At 39.6% G+C, this 23,320-nt stretch overlaps 1 pseudogene; it reads left to right on the top strand.

Moving 5' to 3' along the window:
* Positions 1-7,216: 7,216 nt before the first annotated feature.
* Positions 7,217-23,320, top strand: part of LOC126460084 (molybdenum cofactor biosynthesis protein 1-like) — a 99,738-nt pseudogene continuing 83,634 nt past the window's right edge.

The following is a 23,320-nucleotide window of genomic DNA, read 5'->3' as shown; positions in this document are numbered from 1 at the left end:
ACACATTTTGTTCTCAATCTGCGGAAGCATTATGCACTCTGAAACACTGTACTGCTGTTATACATAAAAGCTGTCTCATTGCCAACATCTTTCCCCTGCTGGCTGTTCTACACTTCTCATCACTGATTCAACACGTTGTAAGATATTTTATGCTGTATGACACCAAAGTCCAATCTGGTTAGGATAGCATAAAAATAATATATGAATTTCAGTATTGAAACTGGAACAGCAGAACAACTCTCATCACACTGGATATCAAATTGAGGTTGGTTTACAGCCATGGGTACATCATTTCATGCTACTCAACTGTATGTCATATGTCAGAGTCATCAACTGTAGTGGCTGGCGACTGGTGGCATACCCATCTCTTGGCATCCTGTGAACAGACGTTCTCCACAGGTTACAGATTTGAAGAAAATGCTGGATACGGCAACAGTGGAACACTCTCTGTATCGAGGTAGCTCAGTACAGCTCAGGTGATGTGTAGTCTTGCATTATCTTGTTAAAAGATAACATCACGGAGCCCTTGAAAATAGGGCACAGCGATAGGCCTTAACAAATCACAAATGCAATGGCTGCTGTTCAAATTACTGGCTATGAGAACCAGAGGTTGTGACATGTATCCAGTTGCACCCCATACCATCACATCACATGCTGGACCCGCATGAGAATGACAGGTACAATCTGGCCAGGTCTGTTGGCATCAGAGCCTCCACACACAAGTACATCAATTGTGACGATGTTGCAGAACCGAGACTTATCTGACATGATGACACAGTGCCATTCCTGTGTCTGGCATTGTTGTCAGTTGCCCCGCTGTCAGTTCACCTCTCTCTAGAGCTGCATTGAGGGCTTGACAGTCTGTGCTGCTCCAGATGCCATCACATTGTCTGTGTGGATATTTGTCTCACTGTATACAAGCCCACTTCCTGACTAAATGTACACAACTTCACTGCAGGATCACATACACATGAGCGAACACTTGTCTGCCCTCTCAGGTGCTAGTTGGGTGGCACTACTGAGGCCCTGCAAGGCATTTAGCATGGCCCTCCTGAACCTACCAATTCTATGTTCGCACAAAATGAGATTCTGAGCAATGCAAGCAGCAATATAGTGAAACAATAAACAAGAGTCTCAGCAGACCATGAGCCTGCCACTGCCAAATCTGGAATGCTGATAAACATTTCTCCTTCTTCCATTATGCTTAACACGGTCTTCGTGTAAACAACCAACACTGAAATAGAATTTCTGAATGAGAAACCTGCTCCATAAGCTTTTCTTGCATACAGAATATGCATGGGAGAGCTGAAAAGTAATGCCTCTGAATTTTTTATCCTGTTCTCAATATTGGTCGAGGTATGACATATCACGCATATTACTTGGTCAACTTTCCCACTTCACTGACTCGTGGCACACCCCCCTCCCGCAAACAGATGGAGTCGCAATAGGCAGCCCACTCTGACCAGAGATTGTGAATATGTTTACGGTGCACTTCGAGGAAGAGGCCCTGATGTCATCCAAATGGAAATCCATCATCATCTTCTTCTTCTGTTATGTGGATAACACACTTGTCATCTGGCCTCATGGAAGAGACAAACTTCTTGACTTCTTTGTACATCTGAACTCCACATGCCACAAAATCAAATTCACTATGGAGACCAAAGAAGAAGGAAGACTACCATTCCTGGACATCATAGTCAGGAGGATAATGGACAGCACCCTGTGCCACAGCATGTATCTGACTCTATAAAACACATAAACTCAGTTCTCACTATGGCACTGTGAATAATTTCAATAACAAAAAGTGAGATGAATGTTGCAGCGGATATTTAATTTCCACTGTGGCTTTGCATTCAAGATCAGTCTTACCTGAGAGTGCAACATTACATCTTTGGTTAATTTAATTATATGTTCATTAGATTTTGGTTATAAGGCACGTTTTGCTGCCTAATGTTTCATCTCCAAATGCTGGAAACAATCCATGGAGGAAGAGGAGTATGTAAGACATTGGTGGACCAGGTTGCAAGAATCTGTGAATTTCAATACTCTGTAGAAGAGCTCAATCATTTGAAAATAACTTTCAGACCTTGTGGCTATTCTAACAGATATACATAAGGCACTACATTCTAAAATATTTGCATCTTTCACTGAAAAACAAGCAACTAGAGGAAAAGCTCTCTTGCCATTTGTAAAAACAGTCGCAGATCATGATCTCCGAGTGCTATGAAGAGAAGGTATTGACGCAGTGCTTAAACCAAACTGAAGACCACAACAGCAGCCATACTCAAGTAAAATGCTATGCAGTAGTTTCAGTGAAGTTGACAATGATGTGGCTGCTTTCATGGTGGCCCATCCATATTGTGGGGTAGGGAATGCCAGTGACAGGGCTGGAATTGTAGGTGACAGATGGATTTTTGGCAAAGCCTTGTATCAATACCTCCTTAATTATTGAGCTGAAAAACTGTAAAAAACATTCATACAGTAAAATCACACAAAAAAATTTCCTATTTCTGCAGGTATTGTGGCTTCTGGTTCTTTTTCATTACAAAAACATGTTGATTCATGTTTATAAAGTCACAACTATGTCACTGTGATTTGTTTAACACACATTCCAGAACATGTTCCAGGAATGTCATGAAACAGACAGCTTTAAATACTTACTCTAGCTCATCTTTCAAGACTTGCATGCCAACAACAACACCATCTATCCAATCTGTTTTTATTTCGCTTTCATGTAAAGATTTCTCCACAAAGGATATCATCTGCCATGTAGGCAGTGCAAGACGAAATTCCACACTAACATTTGGGTAATCAAGTGGATTCTGTGTCTTGTCAGAACCAAATACAATCAACCCAATTTCATCTTTACCACTGGTAAATATCTGGAAACATATTAAATGGTAAAAATAAGTTTTGTTTATAACAAGTTGTATACCAATAAAAACATCACACACAGATACTCTTTATAAAATTATTTAATTGGATAGATAAAAAATCTACTCACCAAGCAGTGGCAGAACACACACATAAAAAACTGTTGTGATAGGCATGCGTTTGGAGCCAGTGACTCCTTCTTCAGGCTGAAGGGTTGCAGGGGAAGCAAGAAGGGTGAAGGAAAAGGACTGGAGAGGTCTAAGAAAAGGGGTAGATTTTGAGAAAGTTACCCAGAACCGTGGGTCATGGGTGACTTACCGTACAGGATGAGAAGGAAAGACTAATTGTTGGGGACTGCATCGGGCAAGATTCGGAAACCTGAGAGCTTAAAGGTGGAAGACAGGGTAATATGCAAGACAGAGATTACTACTAATACTGTGCATGAGTTAATAAGAGTGAGAAGCTAAGTGTATTGTATGCAACAGCTGTGGGAGGGGGCAGTGGAAATAGACGGGAAAGACAATGAAAGATGTAGAAAGCTAAAACGGAGTGAAGCAAAGAGTAATTACAGTGTAGAAAAGCTGATACAGGAGAAATTAACGTAAATTGAGGTGAGGTGGGTGGTGAGAACCAAGGACACGTTGTAGTGCTAGTTCCCAAATGCGGAGTTCTGAGAAACTGGTATCTTGCGGAAGAATCCAGGTGGCATGTGTTGTGAAACAAGTGCCGAGGTCATGTATGCCATGTTGTAGAGCATCCTCTGCAACAGGAAATTGCGAGTTTCCAGTATATACACTATGCCTAAGCCCATTTATCCTAACGGATAATTTGGTGGTAGTCATGCAGATGTAGAAAGCTGAACAGTGTTTACATAATAGCTGGTATATAACATGTGTCATTTCTATTTTTCACCTGATCCGCAGTTCTGGGTGACTTTTCCAAAATCTACACCTTTTCCTGGAACTCTCCAGGCCTTTTCCTTTACCCTTCTTCCTTCCCATTCAACGCTTCTGCCTGGAGGAGCCACTGGCTCCGAAAGCTTGCCAATCACAACAGTCTTTTATGTGTATGTTCTGCTGCCGCTTGGTGAATAGATTTTTTATCTATTCAATCAAATAATTTTATCAATAATTTATTGTTTTTGTTTTTATAGTTACTCTTTATAACCTACTTAAAATACATCACGTACCCTCCTCTCCACAATTCTTTGAACACATAGTTTTGCCTTTTGTAAAAAATCACTGCATTTCTGTATAACATACTTGGAGTCAAAGTGTCCAACATCTATTACAATTATAAACAGAAGAAGGAAAGTCATTGTATTTATTGGCAGTATTACACAATCAAATATTTTGAAAGAGTTCCAGTGGTATAAATTTACAAAATCTTACAAATAAATATATACATTTATTCTTTAAATCAATTCTTATCAATAACATAATAGTATAAATTGCAGAATCAATATAGCCAATTTTAATGTAATGACTGCAATACAAATACAATATAACAGCGGTAAGTTATAACAAATGAGAGAGAGAGAGAGAGAGAGAGAGAGAGAGAGAGAGAGAGAGAGAGGCATTTAGACAATGATTCATTACGGTGTGAAATTTATTAGAATTTAAATGAAGCCATAGTGAATTATTACATTCCAAAAATAATAATTATTGTGTTTTTTCACCCCAAAATAATACATTCATTAGGCAACTTTTAACTTCAGAAATTTTTACAACAGCTCTGAACTTCACTGTTTCGATGAATTTATTACTTGTGTCAATGAATGAGGGTTGATAACACTGCTTTAGTCATTCAATTGTTCATCATGTGATATTCAAAATGTTCTTAATAACTTCTTATGTAAAGTTCTATCATCAAAAACATAATCTACGTAAGTTTTAAAAGTCGCGAATCTTTAAACTACAACTTGAAAATGGTTATATCAGTATTTTGTATACGTTCTAGCATTGCTAGATTTACTTTTAAATTTTAAAGTATATGAGCAGATTGAGCGACTTTCCATCCAGAAAATTTGCTGTTGGCAAGACCTCACTACAAAGAAAAATGGTCTTTCCGGAGTCAAATGCTAAAAAATTCATAAATACCAGCATTGTAAGTGATACAAACAGGTATTAAGCAACGGGCATAAATATCGTTCTGCTTGATGAGAAAAAATGTAGGTAGATGAAAGAGTAAATTGGGTGCAAGGATTGAACATAAACTCACCCAAATTGCAAAGGTTAACCAAAACAAAAAAAAAAAAAAGAAAAAAACAACGAGAGGGTCACTGCTCAAGAATTGAGAACTGCCCCCCCCCCCCCCCCCCCTTTCTTTTACTTGGAAATCCAGCTCTTGCCGAAATTAGCTCTCTCTCTCTCTGACACACACACACACACACAAACACACACACACACACACACACACACACACTCTTCCTTCTAGCTACCACTCCATCTCTCTTACCAGTGTGTTCGCAAGGTGATGGGACATATGATTCATGTCCGGATGATATGGTGGCTCGAGTCTCACAATTTTTGATGAATGCACAGTGTGGCTTTCAACACAGCATTCTGCAGTGGACCGTCTCATTATTTTGCCCACCCATGTCATGAATGGTTTTCTGCAGAAATCCCAGATTGTCGCCGTGTTGTTCGATTTGGAGAAGGCCTATGACACCTGCTAAAGAGCTAGTAACGTCCATACTCTTCACATGTGGGGCTTCCGTGGCCACCTACCCTGTTTCCTTCAGACATTTTTAAAAGACCGAGTTTTCGAGGTGCATGAAGGGTCTGCCTTGTCGGACACCTTTATCCAGGAAAATGGTGTGTCTCAGGGTTCCATTCTGAGTGTCATTCTCTTTGCTATCACCATAAACCCTATAATGGCCTGTCTCCCACTGGGCATCTCCGGCTCCCTTTTTTTGGACGATTTTGCCTTCTATTGCAATTCTTTATGAACCTGTCTCACTTAGTGGCATCTTCAGCAATGTCTTGATTGTCTTTACTCCTGGAGCATCGACAATGGCTTTCGCTTTTCCACTGACAAAACTGTCTGTATGAATCCCACGAACGCTGACTGCAAATTTGTATGTCCGTCTGGTTATTTGATCTGTTGTGCTGCCATTCACAAACAGCATTCCAGGAGGTGTTTTCCTACAGGATAACACTTGCTCACATACTGCTGTTGTAAGCCAACATGCTATAGTGTGTCAACATATTGCCTTGGCTTGCTCGATAACCAGCTCTACCTCCAATCGAGCACATATTGGACATCATCTGATGACAGCTTCAACCCATCCACAAACATCATTAACTGTCCTTATATTGGCCAACCAAGTGCAACAGGCATGGAACTCCATCCCAAAAACTGACACATGACACATGTACAACAGCGTACCAGCATTTACATTTACATTTGCAGTGGCTTATCTCACACTCACATTGATCCTGCAACGTTAATCACTTTACATACGTTGTCTCAACAAATATATTCCTGGAATTTCATTACTCTACATTAATTATTTTTTGGTGTTGCAAATTTTTTCATCAGTGTACCTGGCCTTTCTTTAACCATCCCTGGTGCAATGCAGAATTCTCTTCCCAGTAGCGTGAAAATGCCGTTATTCCAATTTTGAAATCAGATAAATTGCCTCTTCAAACAGACAGCTGTCGTCCAAATTGTTTACTAAGTGTCCTGCAAGTTACTTGAACATATGGTTAGTCGAAGGCTGTATTGTGTCCTTGAATCCCCGGATCTTTTGGCTTCGATCCAGGGTGCTTTTTGCCAAGGGCGCACTACTGAAGATAATTTAGTCCACTTGAAGTGTGCTATCTGAACAGCTTTTGCTCAGCATCAGTTCCTTGTTGCAGTTTTCATTGATCTGCGTGTATATCTTATGATACCACACTCCTGATTTTTATCCAGAACTTTCATCCATGTCACACTTTTTGGGTACAGGTTTGTGCCTCCTGTAGCATCCCCCCCTGCAGGAGAAGGGGCTTGCACAAGGTTCTGTTTAGAGCGTCGCTCTCCTTTTTGTGGCTATCAATGATCTGGCGGCAGCTGCATGACATATGGTGTCCCCATCGTTTTTGTTCGTCCGCAACGGCTATTGCTGGAGGCAGAATGCAGGGAGCAATACACCAAGCACAATCCTGGCCTTTCACTCATAGCATCCATTTTTTGGCTGCCATGACCTACGTTATGCATTTCTGTCATTGTGTTTTTTAGGACCGGTCTTTGATGCCTAGTTGACATGGCTTCCCCGTCTTTGTCAACTAAAGCAGACATGTAGGTCGCACCTGAATGCTCTTCTATGCTTCAGCGGTGTGGTCCACTTTACTTTGATATGGCTGTATGTTTTGGTTAACCTTTGCAATTTGGGTGAGTTTATGTTCAATCCTTGCACCCAATTTACTCTTTCATCTACCTACTTTTTTTCTCATCAAGCAGAACGATATTTATGCCCGTTGCTTAATACCTGTTTGTATCTCTTACAATGCTGGTATTTATGAATTTCTTAGCATTTGACTCCAGAAAGACCATTTTTCTTTGTAGTGAGGTCTTGCCAACAGCAAATTTTCTGGATGGAAAGTCGCTCAATCTGCTTATATACTTTAAAATTTAAAAGTAAATCTAGCAATGCTATAATGTATACCAAATACTGATATACCCATTTTCAAGTTGTTGTTTAAAGATTCGCGACTTTTAAAACTTACGTAGATTATGTTTTTGATGATAGAACTTTACATAAGAAGTTATTAAGAACATTGCAAATACCACATGACGAACAATTGAATGACTAAAGCAGTGTTATCAACCCTCATTCATTGACACATGTAATAAATTCATCAAAGCAGTGAAGTTCAGAGCTGTAAAAATTTCTGAAATTAAAAGTATATATTACCTACTGAATGTATTATTTTGGGGTGGAAGAACACAATAATTATTATTTTTGGAATGTAATAATTCACTATGGCTTCATTTTAATTCTAATAAGTTTCACATGTAATGAAACATTGTCTAAATGCCTCTCTCTCTCTCTCTCTCTCTCTCTCTCATTAGTTATAACTTACCGCTGTTATATTGTATTTGTATTGCAGTCATTACATCAAAATTGGCTATATTGATTCTGCAATTTATACTATTATGTTATTGCTAAGAATTGATTTAAAGAATAAATGTATATATTTATTTGTAAGATTTTGTAAATTTATACCACTGGAACTCTTTCAAAATATTTGATTGCATAATACTGCCAATAAATTCAATGTCTTTCTTTCTTATGTTTATAATTGTAATAGATGTTGGACACTTTGACTCCAAGTATGTTATACAGAAACGCAGTGATATTTTACAAAAGGCAAAACTATGTGTTTGAAGAATTGTGGAGAGGAGGGTACATGATGTATTTTAAGTAGGTTATAAAGAGTGACTATAACAACAAAAACAATAAATTATTTGTGATTGGCAAGCTTTCGGAGCCAGTGGCTCCTCCAGACAGAAGCGTTGAAGGGGAAGGAAGAAGGGTAAAGGACAAGGCCTGGAGAGATCCAGGAAAAGGTGTAGATTTTGGAAAAGTCACCCATAACTGCGGATCAGGCGAAAAATAGAAACGGCACATGTCATATACCAGCTATTATGTAAACACTGTTCAGCTTTCTACATCTGCATGACTACCACCAAATTATCAGTTAGGAAACGTGGGCATAGGCATAGTGTATATACTGGAAACTCACAATATTGTGTTGCAGAGCATGATCTACAACATGGCATACGTTACCTCGGCACTTGTTTCACCACACATGCCACCTGGATTCTTCCGCAAGACACCAGTTTCTCAGAACTCCGCATCTGGGAGCTAGCACTACAACGTGTGCTTGGTTCTCACCACCCACCTTGCTTTAATTTACGTTACTTTCTCCTGTCTCAGCTTTTCTTCACTGTAATTACTCTTTGCTTCACTCAGTTTTAGCTTTCTACATCTTTCATTGTCTTTCCCGTCTTTTTTCACTGCCCCCTCCCACAACTGTTGCATACAATACACTTAGCTTCTCACTCTTATTAACTCATATACAGTTTTAGTAGTAATCTCTGTCTTGCATATTACCCTGTCTTCCACCTTTAATCTCTCAGGTTTCCAAATCTTGCCCGATGCACCCCCCAACAATTAGTCTTTCCTTCTCATCCTGTACGGTAAGTCACCCATGACCCACGGTTCTGGGTAACTTTCTCAAAATCTACCCCTTTTCTTAGACCTCTCCAGTCCTTTTCCTTCACCCTTCTTGATTCCCCTGCAACCCTTCAGCCTGAAGAAGGAGTCACTGGCTCCAAACGCTTGCCTATCACAACAGTCTTTTATGTGTATGTTCTGCCACTGCTTGGTGAGTAGATTTTTTATCTATCCAATTAAATAATTTTATAAAGAGTACCTGTGTGTGATGTTATTATTGGTACACAACTTGTTATAAACAAAACTTATTTTTACCATTTAATATGTTTCCAGATATTTACCAGTGGTAAAGATGAAATTGGGTTGATTGTACTTGGTTCTGACAAGACACAGAATCCACTTGATTACCCAAATGTTAGTGTGGAATTTCCTCTGGCACTGCCTACATGGCAGATGATATCCTTTGTGGAGAAATCTTTACATGAAAGTGAAATAAAAACAGATTGGATAGATGGTGTTGTTGTTGGCATGCAAGTCTTGAAAGATGAGCTAGAGTAAGTATTTAAAGCTATCTGTTTCATGACATTCCTGGAACATGTTCCAGAATGTGTGTTACTCAAATCACAGTGACATAGTTGTGACTTTATAAACATGAATCAATACATTTTTGTAATGAAAAAGAAACAGAAGGCACAATACCTGCAGAAATAGGAAATTTTTTTGTGTGATTTTACTGTATGAATGTTTTTTTCAGTTTTTCAGCTCAATAATTAAGGAGGTATTGATACAAGGCTTTGCCATAAATCCATCTGTCACCTACAATTCTGGAGGTCGCGATCTGCGACTGTTTTTACAAATGGCAAGAGAACTTTTTCTCTAGTTGCTTCTTTTTCAGTGAAAGATGCAAATATTTTAGAATGTAGTGCCTTATGTATATCTGTTAGAATAGCCACAAGGTCTCAAAGTTATTTTCAAATGATTGAGCTCTTCTACAGAGTACTGAAATTCACAGATTCTTCCAACCTGGTCCACCAATGTCTTACATACTCCTCTTCCTCCATGGATTGTTTCCAGTATTTGGAGATGAAACATTAGGCAGCAAAACATGCCTTATAACCAAAATCTAATGAACATATAATTAAATTAACTAAAGATGTAATGTTGCACTCTCAGGTAAGACTGATCTTGAATGCAAAGCCAAAGTGGAAATTAAATGTACGCTGCAACATTCATCTCACTTTTTGTTATTGAAATTATTCACAGTGCCATGGGGAGAACTGAGTTTATGTGTTTTATAGAGTCAGATACACGCTGTGGCACAGGGTGCTGTCCATTATTCTCCTCCCTATGATGTCCAGGAATGGTAGTCTTCCTTCTTCTTTGGTCTCCATAGTGAATTTGATTTTGTGGCATGTGGAGTTCAGATGTACAAAGAAGTCAAGAAGATTGTCTCTTCCATGAGGCCAGATGACAAGTGTGTTATCCACATAACAGAAGAAGAAGATGATGATGGATTTCCATTTGGATGACATCAGGGCCTCTTCCTCGAAGTGCACCATAAACATATTCACAATCTCTGGTCAGAGTGGGCTGCCTATTGCGACTCCATCTGTTTGCGGGAGGGGGCTGTGCCACGAGTCAGTGAACTGGGAAAGCTGACCAAGTAATATGCGTGACGTGTCATACCTCGACCAATATTGAGAACAGAATAAAAAATTCAGAGGCATTACTTTTCAGCACTCCCATGCATATTCTGTATGCAAGAAAAGCTTATGGAGCAGGTTTCTCATTCAGAAATTCTATTTCAGTGTTGGTTGTTTACACGAAGACCATGTTAAGCATAATGGAAGAAGGAGAAATGTTTATCAGCATTCCAGATTTGGCAGTGGCAGGCTCATGGTCTGCTGAGACTCTTGTTTATTGTTTCACTATATTGCTGCTTGCATTGCTCAGAATCTCATTTTGTGCGAACATAGAATTGGTAGGTTCAGGAGGGCCATGCTAAATGCCTTGCAGGGCCTCAGTAGTGCCACCCAACTAGCACCTGAGAGGGCAGACAAGTGTTCGCTCATGTGTATGTGATCCTGCAGTGAAGTTGTGTACATTTAGTCAGGAAGTGGGCTTGTATACAGTGAGACAAATATCCACACAGACAATGTGATGGCATCTGGAGCAACACAGACTGTCAAGCCCTTAATGCAGCTCTAGAGAGAGGTGAACTGACAGCGGTGCAACTGACAACAATGCCAGACACAGAAATGGCACTGTGTCATCATGTCAGATAAGTCTCGGTTCTGCAACATCGTCACAATTGATGTACATGTGTGTGGAGGCTCTGATGCCAACAGACCTGGCCAGATTGTACCTGTCATTCTCATGCGGGTCCAGCATGTGATGTGATGGTATGGGGTGCAACTGGATACATGTCACAACCTCTGGTCCACATAGCCAGTAATTTGAACAGCAGCCATTGCATTTGTGATTTGTTAAGGCCTATCGCTGTGCCCTATTTTCAAGGGCTCCGTGATGTTATCTTTTAACAAGATAATGCAAGACTACACATCACCTGAGCTGTACTGAGCTACCTTGATACAGAGAGTGTTCCACTGTTGCCGTATCCAGCATTTTCTTCAAATCTGTCACCTGTGGAGAACGTCTGTTCACAGGATGCCAAGAGATGGGTATGCCACCAGTGGCCAGCCACTACAGTTGATGAACTCTGACATATGACATACAGTTGAGTAGCATGAAATGATGTACCCATGGCTGTAATCCAACCTCGATTTGATATCCAGTGTGATGAGAGCTGTTCTGCTGTTCCAGGTTCAATACTGAAATTCATATATTATTTTTATGCTATCCTAACCAGATTGGACTGTGGTGTCATACAGCATAAAATATTTTACAACGTGTTGAATCAGTGATGAGAAGTGTAGAACAGCCAGCAGGGGAAAGATGTCGGCAATGAGACAGCTTTTATGTATAACAGCAGTACAGTGTTTCAGAGTGCATAATGCTTCCGCAGATTGAGAACAAAATGTGTGGTTTGCTTTCATCCATTTTCACAAACATAGCCTTGAAAAATAATGTTGACATTACTGTGCATTTCACTCTGAGGCATATTGCACTCTGAGAATGTTCATCTAATTCAGTTACTTTGTATTATATTTCAGTAACAGTGACATAATAGCAAATTGGACTGTATGAGTTTTTACGGATTTTTTTTCCAGATACACACTACCATTTCTTCAGATTTATTTAATTTGGGCATAAATCCTTTCCAGCGTATATGCTGTACACAAAATGTTGAACATAAAGTGTAGCTATCTGCTGATTTAACATCTTGCTGAGTATATCGGTACAATGTTTTGTTGTAACTAATAGTTCAATGTATTTTACACACTTATAAACTTATTTATACAGTTATAGTAATTTATACCATTACATTAATGTTGTACCTTAATGTTCTGGAAGATGATATTATAAGGAACCTCATACTTATCCTGGATGATAGAGTTGTCTATAATGAATTATTACCTGAAAAAAATCTGCACAAATTTGAGTCAGATCATAACATTTCAAATTGGTCCAAAGATAGGCAACTGAGTTTAAGTTTTCAGAGATGTAAATTGGAGCACATCACAAAACAAATAAAAGACAGTATTGTATGACTACATTATCAACTAATCACAGTTTTAATTGGTCAACTCATACAAATATCTGGATGAAATGAAATGGTGACATAGACTCACTTGTAGGCAAAGCAGAATGCAGACTTCAATTCATTGGTAAGATACTGGAAAATGCAATCAGTCTATAGAGGACATTGCTTACAAAATACTTGTGTGGCCCATTCTAGAATATTGCTTAAGTATGACCCATAACAAATAAGGCTAATGGCAGACATTGAATGTATACAAAATAGTGTAGCATGATTGATCATAGATTTATTTGATGCATGGGAGAGCATCAAGAAGCTACTAAAAATTGGAAATGTCAGACAAATGAAGATAGATGCCAAATATATGACAAAACCTAACTTATGAAATTTCAGGAACCTGTATGAAGTGAGGTATTTAGGGATTATACAATAACCGCATATGTATCACTCCTATAGGGACCATGAAGGCAAGATTAATTACAGCATGCACAGAACCATTTAAAGAATCATTCTTCCCACACTCCACAAGAGCATTGAATGGGGAAAAACTGTAATGTGTGGTACAACAATGTACTTTGTCGTACAACCCACAGTGGTTTATACAGTGTGCATGGAGACATCTACATCTACATCTACATCTATACTCCGCGAGCCACCTTACGGTGTGTGGCAGAGGGTACTTATTGTACCACTATCTGATCCCCCTTTCCCTGTTCCATTCACGAATTGTGCGTGGGAAGAACGACTGCTTGTAAGTCTCCGTATTTGCTCTAATTTCTCGGATCTTTTCGTTGTGATCATTACGCGAGATATATGTGGGCGGTAGTAATATGTTGCCCATCTCTTCCCGGAATGTGCTCTCTCGTAATTTCGATAATAAACCTCTCCGTATTGCGTAACGCCTTTCTTGAAGTGTCCGCCACTGGAGCTTGTTCAGCATCTCCGTAACGCTCTCGCGCTGACTAAATGTCCCCATGACGAATCGCGCTGCTTTTCGCTGGATCATGTCTATCTCTTCTATTAATCCAACCTGGTAAGGGTCCCATACTGATGAGCAATACTCAAGAATCGGACGAACAAGCGTTTTGTAAGCTACTTCTTTCGTCGATGAGTCACATTTTCTTAGAATTCTTCCTATGAATCTCAACCTGGCGCCTGCTTTTCCCACTATTTGTTTTATGTGATCATTCCACTTCAGATCGCTCCGGATAGTAACTCCTAAGTATTTTACGGTCGTTACCGCTTCCAATGATTTACCACCTATGGCATAATCGTACTGGAATGGATTTCTGCCCCTATGTATGCGCATTATATTACATTTATCTACGTTTAGGGAAAGCTGCTAGCTGTCGCACCATGCATTAATCCTCTGGAGGTCCTCCTGGAGTACGTACGAGTCTTCTGATGTTGCTACTTTCTTGTAGACAACCGTGTCATCTGCAAATAGCCTCACGGAGCTACCGATGTTGTCAACTAAGTCATTTATGTATATTGTAAACAATAAAGGTCCTATCACGCTTCCCTGCGGTACTCCCAAAATTACCTCTACATCTGCAGATTTTGAACCGTTAAGAATGACATGTTGTGTTCTTTCTTCTAGGAAATCCTGAATCCAATCACAAACCTGGTCCGATATTCCGTAAGCTCGTATTTTTTTCACTAAACGTAAGTGCGGAACCGTATCAAATGCCTTCCTGAAGTCCAGGAATACGGCATCAATCTGCTCGCCAGTGTCTACGGCACTGTGAATTTCTTGGGCAAATAGGGCGAGCTGAGTTTCACATGATCTCTGTTTGCGGAATCCATGTTGGTTATGATGAAGGAGATTTGTATTATCTAAGAACGTCATAATACGAGAACACAAAACATGTTCCATTATTCTACAACAGATTGACGTAAGTGAAATAGGCCTATAATTATTCGCATCTGATTGATGACCCTTCTTGAAAATGGGAACGACCTGCGCTTTCTTCCAGTCGCTAGGTACTTTACGTTCTTCCAGCGATCTACGATAAATTGCTGATAGAAAGGGGGCAAGTTCTTTAGCATAATCACTGTAGAATCTTAAGGGTATCTCGTCTGGTCCAGATGCTTTTCCGCTACTAAGTGATAGCAGTTGTTTTTCAATTCCGATATCGTTTATTTCAATATTTTCCATTTTGGCGTCCGTGCGACGGCTGAAGTCAGGGACCGTGTTACGATTTTCCGCAGTGAAACAGTTTCGGAACACTGAATTCAGCATTTCTGCCTTTCTTCGGTCGTCCTCTGTTTCGGTGCCATCGTGGTCAACGAGTGACTGAATAGGGGATTTAGATCCGCTTACCGATTTTACATATGACCAAAACTTTTTAGGGTTCTTGTTTAGATTGTTTGCCAATGTTTTATGTTCGAATTCGTTGAATGCTTCTCTCATTGCTCTCTTTACGCTCTTTTTTGCTTCGTTCAGCTTTTCCTTATCAGCTATGATTCGACTACTCTTAAACCTATGATGAAGCTTTCTTTGTTTCCGTAGTACCTTTCGTACATGATTATTGTACCACGGTGGATCTTTCCCCTCGCTTTGGACCTTAGTCGGTACGAACTTATCTAAGGCGTACTGGACGATGTTTCAGAATTTTTTCCATTTTTTTTCCACATCCTCTTCCTCAGAAATGAACGTTTGATGGTGGTCACTCAGATATTCTGTGATTTGTGCCCTATCACTCTTGTTAAGCAAATATATTTTCCTTCCTTTCTTGGCATTTCTTATTACACTTGTAGTCATTGATGCAACCACTGACTTATGATCACTGATACCCTCTTCTACATTCACGGAGTCGAAAAGTTCCGGTCTATTTGTTGCTATGAGGTCTAAAACGTTAGCTTCACGAGTTGGTTCTCTAACTATCTGCTCGAAGTAATTCTCGGACAAGGCAGTCAGGATAATGTCACAAGAGTCTCTGTCCCTGGCTCCAGTTCTGATTGTGTGACTATCCCATTCTATACCTGGTAGATTGAAGTCTCCCCCTATTACAATAGTATGATCACGAAACTTCTTCACGACGTTCTGAAGGTTCTCTCTGAGGCGCTCAACTACTACGGTTGCTGATGCAGGTGGTCTATAGAAGCATCCGACTATCATATCTGACCCACCTTTGATACTTAACTTAACCCAGATTATTTCACATTCGCATTCGCTAATAACTTCACTGGATATTATTGAATTCTTTACTGCTATAAAGACTCCTCCACCATTGGCGTTTATCCTATCCTTGCGGTATATATTCCATTCTGTGTCTAGGATTTCGTTACTGTTCACTTCCGGTTTTAACCAACTTTCCGTTCCTAATACTATATGCGCACTATTTCCTTCAATAAGAGATACTAATTCAGAAACCTTGCCCTGGATACTCCTGCAGTTTACCAATATTATGTTGACTTTTCCTGTTTTTGGTCTCTGAGGACGGACGTTCTTTATCACCGATGATAATGTCCTCTCTGGTAAGCCGTCAGGTATTTTATCGTTTCGCCCAAGGGGGGGTCCCTCTAACCTAAAAAACCCCCGTGTGCACGCCACACGTACTCTGCTACCCTAGTAGCTGCTTCCGGTGTGTAGTGCACGCCTGACCTGTCTAGGGGGGCCCTACAGTTCTCCACATGGAATCAGTTGACAGTAGCTGGGTAATGGTTCATATTGATTCCCATTTCCCTGTTGCAGTAGGTGATCTTATGCCTCTAATTATTTTTTCATTGCTATCTTAACTTCCATTCTTCAATTCAGTTTATTAACCCTTCTTATCTCTTTGTATTAGGGCAAATGTACAGTTAACTTTTAAGGAATTTGTATTTTCAATTTATCAACTGGAGTTTTGTTTCATATGCAGCAGCAATGTTACAAATTATTTGTTTCAGTTTCTTAGAATAATTTGCTGTTTCACAGGTGCCTTGAAGAAAATAAAAGATCTCGAAAGTGTCTTAATGACAACCGATGGCCTCATGTTGACAAGACAGCTGGTTGCGTTGCAGAGGGCAGGGCTTGATGGTCTGAACATCAGCTTAGACACCCTGCAGTCCCAACGCTACAACCAGATCATGAGGAGGAAAGGCTGGGAGCGTGTCATGGCTGGCACAGATCTAGCCTTGCAACTTGAATACGACCCTGTGAAGGTATTACTAGTGCAGCTGTCATCGCTTGCAGACTTTCATAAGCAAAAGATATAAATCTGTTGTTAAGAATATCAATACAAGAATCACCATTTTAAAGCAGTACGCCCCCACCCTCGCCCCCATCCCCGCTCCCACCCTCACCCCTGTCTCCACACTGCAGCTGTAAGTGAAGGAAGGTATATTAATACAGAAGAAGTAAATTTTCACTGACGATGCTAACAGTTTCGTAGTTTATACAACATAAAAAAGTATGCCTTGCAAGTTTACCAATTAAATATCTTATATCTTCCTCCCAAGAGAGTCTTATGAGACTCAAGATCTTTACAGTTTCTCTTTTTTTCTTTCGTGTCTTTAGTTTAAAATAAGTTTCCTCTATTGTGGTGTTGTTTTGGAAAAAATACTCGATTGTTTGGAAAAATTATTCTTAATTCTGTAGTCACATTTTTGTTGTGTCTAAGTACTACTGGTTTCAGTAGCAAGTGCCAGCATCAGTTCATCTTATTATCAAAAATTTCTGTGCAAAATAAAAGCTGACCACTGTGGCCGAGCGGTTCTAGGCACTTCAGTCCGGAACCGTGCTGCTGCTACGGTCGTGGGTTCGAATCCTGCCTCAGGCAGGGATGTCCTTAGGTTAGTTAGGTTTAAGTAGTTCTAAGTCTGGGGGACTGATGACCTCAGATGTTAAGTCCCATAGTGCTTAGAGCCATTTGAACCATTTTGCAAAATAAAAAGCTTCTGTACAACTGCAAACTAGACATACCATTTTCAGGGTGCAGTTCACATCTATTGAATGCACAACAGTGACCTTTACTTTTAGTAGATAAGACAACTACTGGGGTAAGTGACTTGATGACTGCACACAAGAAGTTGTCATTTATTCCATATGTAGCTACCATGCAGACTCATATTTTGTATTAGTTTGTCCTTAATCTTCCAAAAGGTTAAACCTTGTCTCTGCAGCCACAGCTTCCTCTCTTCAGCAGTTGTCTTCATCTCCATGTGTGAAGAAAATCCCATTCATTGATCATATTGTTTATGTAGGATGTTCTCAGTCATCCCCTTGTTTTCTTACCTATGATCTTGCCTTGAGAAATGTTTTTTAAAAGATTATCATCTCCAGTTAAGTGTCCAGTGTATTTTGCTTTGCCCTGGCCTATAACTTTCAGTGGTTCTTTCTTCTCTCCTATTTCCTTTAATTTTTCTGTCAATGCAGCTAGTTCTTGTACTTCTCCTCCAGAACCACATTTCAGCAGGTTTGAGGCGAGCTTCCTTTGGCTTTTCTAATGTACAGATTTTGCATCTGTGTGTCAGAACACTCCACACAAAGGTCTTTACAAATATTTTCTTAATGTTGAAGCTGATATGTTTATTCAGTTGCAGCTTCTTCTTATTTTGGAAGGAACTCTTCACCTGTGCTATTCTTTTCTTGAATGCCTTGAAATATTGATTGTTTTCTTGCAAAATGCTACTGAGATATTGAATTTCAGTTCCTTTCTTGAGTTGCTCATTGCCTGTTCTTGTGTCAGTCCTACCTCCACCTCCTTTCTTGTCTGTAGCCATAACTTTTGTCTTCTTTGTATTCATTTTTAGCTTTAGTTTTACCACTTCTTGATTTAAGGCCTGAAACATTTTATTTAGTTCCTACTCTGATTTACTATTGTGATGTCGTCAATCTGCAGTGTATATGCATGCAATTAGGTTTCCATATCGACATCATGCTCCAAAAACCACCTAACTGTGTGTGGCAGGGGGCGACTTAACTTCTGAGGTCATCAGTCGCCTAGAACTTAGACCTAACTAAACCTAACTAACCTAAAGACATCACACACATCCATGCCCGAGGAAGGATTCGAACCCGCGAACGTAGCGGTCACTCGGTTCCAGACTGTAACGCCTAGAACCGCACGGCCACTCCGGCTGTCCAGGAATAGGTACTAAATTATTTGTCCGCTGATGACCTCACAGCTTATAACACTAAAACACAAATGTTAATTGTTTGTTATGTGCCCTGGTAGAGTTTACAACTGTTTACAGTTCACGATTGGTTGTTGGAGATTGGGCGTTACTCACATAGTGTATTTAGTGCACAGTGCAGAAAAAGGCAGTGTCCAGAAAAGTAAACAAGTGTAAAGGCAAAAGTTTCATGACAGGATGTTGTGTCACCATACTTGGAAGACAATTATAGCCAAAGACAGAAATTTAAAAGAAACTGGCTCATTTGAGCTGCGGAGACCTAGTCGAGGATTCTCAGTAAATAATTGTTAGCACAGTAGAATTTATAAAGAGACAATGTCAGTTCATGTGAGGGAAGGTTGATTGGTAAGTATCTATCAGCTTTCTCGTAAAACTCACAATTTGAAGAATACACATCAAGGAAAAGGTAGAATTCCAACAGTGTCAAATCTAGACAATAATATCGATCATCCAACAGTTTTGCAAAATCCCCAGTTGTACTTACTTTACTTACTTACTTACTTACTTACTAACTTACTCAGACTTGCTGTGTACCATACAAGGAACTGGTTTCCACTAGTTCACTCGATCAGCTGTCAAGTTCTCACCTTCCTCCAAGTTTGTGTCCATGCATTGAAGATTCATTGCAAAAGTTCCAGGTGTTAAAAGGTCTTCCTGTACATCTGTATCTGTCCATTGATTTCAACAACAGTGTTGATTTTGGGATTCTTCCACCTTACATGCGTAGAACATAACCTGCAATCCTCAGTCTTCTTTCAACAATAATTTTGTGCAGGCTGTGTAGACCTCGTATTCTCAGCACTTCATAGTTTGTAACTTGGTTGGGTTAACATCTTCAGAATTCACCTCTAGCATTGTTGGTGAAAAATATGGAGACTGTGTGCTGATTTTACTGACATTTTCCAAGTCTCACACATATAAACGATAAAGGAGTACAGTCAAAGCTTTGTTGGCATATTACAGACCTAATTGCCATATGGACTGATTTTCCAGTTCTACTGGTGATTTCTGCATCTGTGACCTCATTATTACATATAAAGCCACCGAGATATGGCAATCTGTCAACATCTTGTTGTATCTTCTATTGCACTGTAATCGGGGAAGAGACGAGTAATTTCCACTTACTTTGCACATTCTGTTTGCCTTATCCCTATTAATTTTCAGCCCTACAGAATAGGGCATTTAATGAGAAAGCACATAAAAATTAACTTGATGCTTTCCAAGGAGACGGTCTCTACTTAGTCTCTACTCCTTCAAGTCTGACTTTGTAAGTGTAGACCAGACATGGTTTAAATTCAGAGAAATAGTATCGACATCAATTAAGAGATATATACCAAATAAATTGAATGGATAGCAAATAAATTAAACGGGTGGTGCACAAAATATGTCAAAACTCAGCTGCAGAAGCAATGAAAAAAAGCATGTCAAAATTTAAAAGAATGCAAAATCTCCAAGAATAGCGATGTTTTACTGAAGCTCGAAACTTAGGGTGGGTTTCAGTGCAAGATGTGTTTAATGGTTCTCATAGTGAAACTTCGTTTTGAAATCTGGAAGAAAATCCAAAGAGGTTCTGGTTGCATGTGTAGTACACCAATGGCAAGACACAACCAATACCTTCACTGCGCAATACCTGTGGTAATTTTACTGATGACAGTGCTACTAAAGCAGGGTTACCAAACACGGATTTCTGAAATTTCTTCACCAAAGACAACAAAGTAAATATTGCAGTATTCAAATCAAGAACAACTGCAACTGTGAGTAACTTAGTAGTAGCTCACCTCAGTGTCATAAAGCAGTTATGTTTCTTTCAGAGAATGGTGATACAATAGCTCCATTAGAAATCATATATAGCCCTGAAGATTCTAAAAGGTATCAGATAGATTATATAATGGTAAGACAGGAACCAGGTTTTAAATTGTAATACATTTCCAGGGGCAGATGTGGACTCTGACCACAATCTATTGGTTATGACCTGTAGATTAAAACTGAAGAAACTGCGAAAAGGTGGGAATTTAAGGAGATGGGACCTGGATAAACTGAAAGAATCAGAGGTTGTACAGAGTTTCAGGGAGAGCATAAGGGAACAATTGACAGGAATGGGGGACAGAAATGCAGTAGAAGAAGAATGGGTAGCTTTGATGGATGAAGTAGTGAAGGCAGCAGAGGATCAAGTACGTAAAAAGACGAGGGCTAGTAGAAATCCTTGGGTAACAGAAGAAATATTGAATATAATTGATGAAAGGAGAAAATATAATAATGCAGTAAATGAAGCAGGCAAAAAGGAATACAAACGTCTCAAAAATGAGATCGACAGGAAGTGCAAAATGGCTAAGCAAGGAGGGCTAGAGGACAAATGTAGGGATGTAGAGGCTTATCTCACTAGGGGTAAGATAGACACTGCCTACAGGAAAATTAAAGAGACCTTTGGAGATAAGAGAACCACTTGTATGAACATCAAGAGCTCAGATGGAAACCCAGTTCTAAGCAAAGAAGGGAAAGCAGAAAGGTGGAAGGAGTATATAGAGGGTCTATACAAGGGCGATACACTTGAGGACAATATTATGGAAATGGAAGAGGATGTAGATGAAGATGAAATGGGAGGTACAACACTGTGTGAAGAGTTTGACAGAGCACTGAAAGACCTGAGTCGAAACAAGGCCCCTGGAGTAGACAACATTCCATTGGAACTACTGACGGCCTTGGGAGAGCCAGTCCTGACAAAACTCTACCATCTGGTGAGCAAGATGTATGAAACAGGCGAAATACCATCAGACTTCAAGAAGAATATAATAATTCCAATCCCAAAGAAAGCAGGTGTTGACAGATGTGAAAATCACCGAACAATCAGTTTAATAAGCCACAGCTGCAAAATACTAACACGAATTCTTTACAGACGAATGGAACAACTGGTAGAAGCCGACCTCGGGGAAGATCAGTTTGGATTCCGTAGAAATACTGGAACATGTGAGGCATTACTGACCTTACGACTTATCTTGGAAGAAAGATTAAAGAAAGGCAAACCTACGTTTCTAACATTTGTAGACTTAGAGAAAGCTTTTGACAATGTTGACTGGAATACTCTCTTTCAAATTCTAAAGGTGGCAGGGGTAAAATACAGGGAGCGAAAGGCTATTTACAATTTGTACAGAAACCAGATGGCAGTTATAAGAGTCGAGGGACATGAAAGGGAAGCAGTGGTTGGGAAGGGAGTAAGACAGGGTTATAGCCTCTCCCCGATGTTATTCAATCTGTATATTGAGCAAGCAGTAAAAGAAACAAAAGAAAAATTCAGAGTAGGTATTAAAATCCATGGAGAAGAAATAAAAACGTTGAGGTTTGCCGATGACATTGTAATTCTGTCAGAGACAGCAAAGGACTTGGAAGAGCAGATGAATGGAATGGATGGTGTCTTGAAGGGAGGATATAAGATGGACATCAACAAAAGCAAAACGAGGATAATGGAATGCAGTCGAATGAAGTAAGGTGATGCTGAGGGAATTAGGTTAGGAAATGAGACACTTAAAGTAGTAAAGGAGTTTTGCTATTTGGGGAGCAAAGTAACTGATGATGGTCGAAGTAGAGAGGATATAAAATGTAGACTGGCAATGGCAAGGAAAGCGTTTCTGAAGAAGAGAAATTTGTTAACATCGAGCATAGATGTAAGTGTCAGGAAGTCATTTCTGAAAGTATTTGTATGGAGTGTAGCCATGTATGGAAGTGAAACATGGACGGTAAATAGTTTGGACAAGAAGAGAATAGAAGCTTTCGAAATGTGGTGCTACAGAAGAATGCTGAAGATTAGATGGGTAGATCACATAACTAATGAGGAAGTATTGAATAGGATTGGGGAGAAAAGAAGTTTGTGGCACAACTTGACCAGAAGAAGGGATTGGTTGGTAGGACATGTTCTGAGGCATCAAGGGATCACCAATTTAGTATTGGAGGGCAGCGTGGAGGGTAAAAATCGTAGGGGGAGACCAAGAGATGAATACACTAAGCAGATTCAGAAGGATGTAGGTTGCAGTAGGTACTGGGAGATGAAGAAGCTTGCACAGGATAGACTAGCATGGAGAGCTGCATCAAACCAGTCTCAGGACTGAAGACCACAACAACAACATATAGCCACTCATTTGATAAAGATCCATATCTAGAGACTGAAAAGTTGCTCAGGTCACACCAATGCTCAAGAAAGAAAAGAGGAGTAATCTACTAAATAACAGACTCATATCACTAATGTTGATTTGCATTAGGATTTTGGAACATATATTGTGTTTGAATATTATGAATTATCTCAAAGATAATCATTCATTGATAAATAGCCAAGATAGATTCAGAAATATCGACCTTTTAAAACACAGCTAGCTCTTTAGTCACACAAAGTAATAAGTGCTGTCGACTGGGGATCTCAAATTGATTCCATATTTGTAGATTTCCAGAAGACTTTTTGAAACAGTTCCTCTCGAGCATTTTCCAATCATATTGTGTGCCTATGGTGTATT

Source organism: Schistocerca serialis, chromosome 1, assembly GCF_023864345.2.
Source record: "Schistocerca serialis cubense isolate TAMUIC-IGC-003099 chromosome 1, iqSchSeri2.2, whole genome shotgun sequence".
In the NCBI taxonomy this organism is placed as follows: domain Eukaryota; kingdom Metazoa; phylum Arthropoda; class Insecta; order Orthoptera; family Acrididae; genus Schistocerca; species Schistocerca serialis.
Note: the sequence above shows the minus strand (reverse complement) of the source record. Positions and strands in the feature narration are given on the sequence as shown.